Consider the following 5,618-nt stretch of genomic DNA (forward strand, 5'->3'; position numbering starts at 1 on the left):
ACCAGGCAGCACAGGGGTTATTGTCAGTATTAAAAACTGAGGCATAAAAAGCTCTGAATGCCTTCACTTTTTCTTCATCCTTATTTGTCTGGGTTACTTGGTGCTTTAAAATGTGTGTGTTGAAAGGGTTGGCCACTACCCAGCCAACTCAGTGACACTACAAGGAAAGACAAAATTTTCATGTAAGTTTGAAGCAATTTTGACACTTCTTTAGAGCATGCTATCTTTCCACAATGATGCAGAAAGTATATTTTGAAAAGCATGTGTTTTAGAGTATATTTTGCTAAAATTAGCAGGAAATTTATACATCAGTATTTTTTCTGATAGCCTAGAATGATTTTCTATCTTTTTAGGTTAAGTAGTGGGCAACTTAGCCACAAAACAATTCCTGCTTTTGTTTACTTTGTTAATGAAATGTTAAAGCACAATGAACATTCACTGCCAGTAAAGGTAGGAGCTTCAAAATTTTATTTGTTTTTCAGGAGAAAAGACTTGAAAATTTAATTCATGTAGCACTGCTAAGACATTTTTCTAATTGTAGAATCAGATTATTTAAAATACACACAGGTATCCGCGAGTTTCCAGAAGGTTCACTTCAGAATAAGATAGGTCTTCCCTGCATAATCCCTCCAGAAACGGGTAACCCTGAGGCCAACCAAAAAAGATAGACTCTGATTTCTGCAGTAAAAATTATTTCTCTTCTCAAGCCATAGGGAAGGGTGATTTCTATTGAAAGCACCCCGTTTTAATACAGGCTTCTTCACTTCAGCCTTATTTAACATTCAGCCCTTGTGTAGAAGGGACTCGAGGCTGTTCAAGGCGTGCAGATGGTCTGTTAGTGCCATTCAAATTACAGTCCTCAGTGTCTTTGCTGAAGTGGTGATTCCACTTGGGTTTGTAATTTTCTTCTGTTTTGTTTTGTTTTGTTTTGTAAATGGCTGCAAAAAAAAGTCCAGATCTGGACCAGAACCCGTAAATTGTACACTAAAACAGACCTCACTCCTTCCCTTCACCTCTACACTCAAGTATGAAGGTGGAGTCAGAGCTTGCATTAGGAATTTTTTTATGCAAAGAAATAGGGAATGCTATGGCTAAATCAAAGTCAGGTCTTCGTGTGTTGCACGCTGCCAGCTTCACACACAAACTTTGCAGAAATGCACCCCTAGCTTGCAGAAGGCTTATTAGATCCAAAGTCCGGAGAAGGAAAGTGTCATTTCACCTCAGAACTAACAGATGAAGACTCAAAGGCATTCTGACCCCATCAGCCCGACCCACCCTTCTTCCCCAACTGGCTTTCACAATGAGATGGTGCTGAACCAGGAAAACATTATAACTTCCTGTTTTCTTCTTGATTTAACTCTTACTCCTCTCCACTGCCTGTGCTGGAGGATGATTCTTCTGGGCAAAACCAACCTGAGACACGCTCTGAAGCATTTAAACTCTGTTTTGAGAGTTTAGCATTGTTCCCTCCAGAAAGATGAATGTGGAATGCAAAGAGCAGGGTGTCTCTTGCTCTTCAGACCTCACACAGGCACAGTGCAGCAGCATTTTCACCCAGTGGTAGACAATAAAGTACTGGGGCAAAAGTACATCTTATTTTAGTGCATTATAGCAGCGCCTGATCATCCAGTAGTGTTTACACAAACATTATTTAGCTTTATTGCGACTCTGTCCTCCATACCAAACAATTTAAAACACTAAAAAGCACAGATAATCTAGCTCAGTAAGTTCATTCGTAATGGAAAATGTCCTAGGTACTAATAACCTGCAAATTTTAACCCTTCAAGTCGTGGGCCCTGATAATGTCCTTACAGACAAACTGACAATGTTGTTTGCATAGGTGGAGTAGGACCCCTGAACTGCCAGACACTGAGTGCTGTCATTAGATGTACAAAGTCCAAGTGGCAGCTGGTTACTAGCACCACTCCTCAGGGATTGATGTTGAGCCCAATGCGCCCTAATGTTCCTATCAACAACCAGTGCAATAGCACGGAATATGCCCTCAGCAAATTTGGTATGATTACAGAGAAGGAGCGGGCAGAGCAGGGGTTGAGGACAGATCGAGTGGCAGGCAGGGTCACTCTTCTGATCACTCACTGTGATGTGCTCCAGAAATGCAACAGCATGAACTTCACAGAGATCAAGACAGGCCTCTGGGCTTATCCAACCCGTGGAGTAACTCTGCAGCAATTAAGGCTGGGCACCAACAGGCTGGGGAATAACTTTGCCAGAAGAGGAACCAGAGTCCTGGTCTGATTATCTTCCATCAGTGTTGTGTGGTTTCGTGGTGGCAAACACCAGCCACATGTAGAGGAATATATTTACTGCAGGTAACTTGGTGTGTAGCTGCAGTGGGATCTGAAGGTTGAGCTCTGGGTGGGAGCCCGAGGCAAGAGGCCAGGAACTGGTGCTGACCCTTTACACAACAAAGGGCACAGGGACCTGTGGCCCAGCCACTGTGAGAGACCACAGGAGGTAGGAAGACCCCAGACTTTGGTGCACATAGACTATGAGTGTATAAAAGCCTGGTAATCCTTTGTTCTGGAACCCTCCTCAGGCAACCAGCTCAAGCTGTAGCTGTTATTTTATTGCTGCACAATGACTAAATTACTTAAAGCAACCAGAGGTCTGGGATGGTGCTATGAGAAACCTGGGGTCAATCTCGGTCAGCCAAGGGCTCACTGCAGCCACCTGCTGTGAAGAGGCTTCAGTCCCAGTCTCTTGTGGTTGGCATGTGACTGCCAGAGTGCTCCTGGAATGGTCAGACTTCCAGAAATGGAAGTTTCCCTAACATTTGGTAACCCAGATGGAACCCCAGGCCACCACCTTTGAAGCCCCCCTTCCCCAAACATCCAACTGCGGACACTTGGGTGAGTTCACCTGGGATCACTGGCACAGAAAAGAACCAAAGGGTGAATATTAAAATTCCCTGAGCAGATTCTGTATAAATCATAAGGGTAGATTTGTGTCTCCCTGTTGCTGTTGGTGCAGCATTTTGCACAGATATGGTGAAATTACTTGTGGGGGGTTGAGTACGGATGTGCAGCCTGACCAGTGTAAGGACCAGATAGGGGAGATGTAGAGTCCCTTGTAAGATGCAAGGTGGTGATGAAAGCTCAAGTCTCTTGTGTGACACAGGGCATTTGGAGCCCCTCTTAGCATTTGAAATGATGGAAAATGAACCCGGCATGGAAAGGGAGATGCCCTTGGCTGAGGTTGTGCAAAACTGGGAGAAACTGAACTGTAAATACTTGCACCTTGGAATAGCTGATGGGACCTGGGGATAAGGACTGGCTCTACCCATGACCTGGGGATAAGGACTGGCTCTAAGGGCTGGGGCATGAAGCTGGGCCAGGCAGTGATTCTGAACACATGGGCCATCCCCATGGGTTGCCCCAGCCTGTGTCAGGCACTGTTGCTGCTCACCACCACCCCTCCCCACTCTGCTCCCTGCCCTTTTGGTCTGCATCCAGCACTGGAGTCCGGAGGGCTCCTGTGACAGGAGCAGCCACGGCTGGCCTTGGTGAGGTTCCACGGGACTGGGCTGGTACCCAACCTCAGCCAACATCCAGCGGCAGACTTAGAACTGCTGCAAACCAGGGGCTGTGTAAGGGGAATGAAGTGTGGCAAAGGCCCACAGCAGATGCAGAAGTGATGTAATTCCTGCCCAGTGCACCATCAGCAGCAGCTGAACACGGGTCAGTAGGTTATAAAGAGACAGGCAAGTGCCATTCCAGAGTCAGGAGCTGGGCTCAGACCCTGAATCCAGAGTGGCAGAGACGGGTGCCGTGGGGCGCCTGGTGCGGTGACATAACCCATCACAGAGAAGCCACCAGGAGCCCTGAGGAGAGCTCTGACAGCACCCCACGAGCTCTCACCAGCCCATGGCCATGTGGGGTGTCATTCTGCACCGGGCTGTACCCATATCCCCAGCAGGTCTTCAAGGTGAACAGCCCATCTCCTACGATTTCTTTGTGAGGCAATTGGTACACAGACAAAACATGTCTCTGCAGAATGCACAAGACACCATATGAAGGAGTTCACTCTCTGTTCCTGTTATGTGCATTAGCCCAGCCCGGTCTGATATACAAGTACATGGGCATGAAGTGTTAATCAAGATGTTCTCACAAAAATCCAAATATGAACCTAAATGGGGGGGAGCATATACTGCCTTACTGTGTTCTTATTCTGCTGTTAAAATTTTGGGTTAGGGAGACTAAATCCACCAGTCTCATATCAAGCATGTAGTGAATGATTAACCAATTTGTCAATAACAGACTTTCGACAATCTTTCGTGATGTTGTGTTGATAACAATTTCTGCCCTGTGACAATCTTGTTAGCCTTAATTCTGTTATTTGTAGTAATGCTGTATGTAAGGGAAGTGGAAAAATGTTGTGAAAGCTTTCTTTTTCCCTTCTAACATATTAGCAAGCGTGGTCAATCAAAACAAAGGGAGGACTTCTGTGGAATGCATTCGGTGCAGGTAGCTCAGTGTGCAGCTGCAGTGGGAGCTGCAGGTTGAGCTCTGGGTGGGAGCCCCAGGCAAGAGTCCAGGAACTGGCACTGACCCTTTGCACAACAAATGGCACAGGGACCTGTGGTGCCAGCAAGGTGACCAGACACTCAGACACAGCAGGAGCCGAGGACTCAGCAGGAAGATCCCAGACTGTTGCACGCTCAGACTGTGAGGGTATGAACCCCCAGATATTTGTTCAGGGTCCCTCCTCCAAGACAGCTGCTCAAGCTCTTACTGTGTTACTGCACCAGGAATAAGTCACTTTAGGGATCTAGAGATCTGAGGCTCTGCAATGGGAAATCCAGGATTGATCCTGTAAGGAAACCTTACAGGATAGTGTGATAGTGGTATGCGTAGGGAGTCACCCACTGTGAAGGGACCTTGGTTCCAGCAGTGACAGTCTCTGGTGGTGGGAGTGTGACTGCCAGAGTGCTCCTGAATGGTCAGAAAGGAAAATTTACTTAACACACACTCCCCCGGTCAAGACTCACGTTGAGTCCATTAAGCAAACCCTCCTCCAGAAGGCACCAAGACAGCAATGGAGCTTAAGCTTAACATTTCCACAAAGGCGTGGAAGGAACTGGACTTTGTTCAGCCTCCATCGGAGAACTCAGTGCTGTCTTCAGCTCCCTTATGGGAGTAGATTGGGAACATGAGGCTGAAGATCTCCTTGGAAAGGCACAGTGAAACTACATGTCATAATGAGAAAAATGTTGATTGATACTGTGAAAGGTTTGCTCTGTGAGGATGGTCAAACACCAGAACAGGGTCCCAAATGGGCTGTGAAATTCTCACCTTTACTCATTTTTCTTTTTTGTGTGGGATGAGACTGAACGACCTCCAGATATCCCCAACAATTCTTCTGTAACTCTAGCATGGGGGCCTTATGAAGCACTTTTTGAGAAAATCCCTGACTTTCTTACAAAGCACTTTCTGAATCCTTGATTATATCAGCACTTTCACAAGCAAGGGATTCTGCCTGCTTTCAGGAGGACTGCCTTGCTTCTCAATGCTCCACATTCTCATTTATTAATACATATATATTAATGCGCCAAATATTTCACAAAAATGCTTATTTTTAAAATCTCTTCCTATTTTTCC

This window comes from Manacus vitellinus, unplaced genomic scaffold (assembly GCF_001715985.3).
Source record: "Manacus vitellinus isolate BGI_N305 unplaced genomic scaffold, ASM171598v3 scaffold_9_pilon, whole genome shotgun sequence".
In the NCBI taxonomy this organism is placed as follows: Eukaryota; Metazoa; Chordata; class Aves; order Passeriformes; family Pipridae; genus Manacus; species Manacus vitellinus.